This window comes from Galeopterus variegatus, unplaced genomic scaffold (genome assembly GCF_000696425.1).
Source record: "Galeopterus variegatus unplaced genomic scaffold, G_variegatus-3.0.2 Scaffold5147, whole genome shotgun sequence".
Classification (NCBI taxonomy): Eukaryota; Metazoa; Chordata; class Mammalia; order Dermoptera; family Cynocephalidae; genus Galeopterus; species Galeopterus variegatus.
The window spans coordinates 118,702-119,552 of NW_007731258.1; positions in this window are offsets into that span (position 1 = coordinate 118,702).

Here is an 851-nt window from a genome sequence, read left to right on the forward strand (position 1 = left end):
CTTCAGACACAAGTTACTGTGTTCTTAAGACAATGCTACTGCAATTAGGAAATTCCATAATTGAGAGAAGCTTCAGTAACAGCCTGCAACCCAGTCAGAGCATGGGGAAGGTCACAGCCACGCTGAGTCTCCCTGGCAGGCCAATGAGGAAGGGTGGGCCCAAGGGAAGGTGCGTGCTGGAATGGATGTGTCATGTGGCCTGTGGTCCACAGCAAGAGGCACAGAGCACCCAGCATCCTTGAGCCATGTAATTCACCTGCAGAAACAGGGGAATGACCATAAACCTCCATAAGCTCAGCCAAGCAGCGGCTCCCATCACAGCTCCTGAGTTGTAGGTAGCTCCCTTGCTATTGCAAATTGATGTGGCCTCCAGTGCATGGCATGAGGCCAGCTGCCCTCTGGATACCACAGTCAGTGTGGCTGGCTGGCCGCCCCAGCTGACTCTCTCTGCAGCCACCCACATGAGCAAGCTGGCCACCCTGTCTCCAGCAGCTCCAGACAATGACCAGCATGGCAGGTGTGGTGCAGACCGTGCAGGCACTGGCTCCAGGGCTCCCACCAGCAGTTCCTGAGAACAGCTCACGTATTAGTCCGTTTTGTGTTGCTATAACAGAAATACCTGAGACTGGGTAATTTATAAAGAACAGAGGTTTATTTGGCTTACGATTCTGGGACAGCTGCATCTGGTGCGGGCCTCAGGCTGCTTCTACTCATGGTGGAAAGTGGCAGGCAGCCGGCGGGTACAAGCAGATCACATGGTGAGAGGAGGCAAGAGAGAGAGGGGGGAGGTGCCAGGGTCTATTAAACAACCAGCTCTCACGAGAACTAATAGAGCAAGAACTCACTCAGAA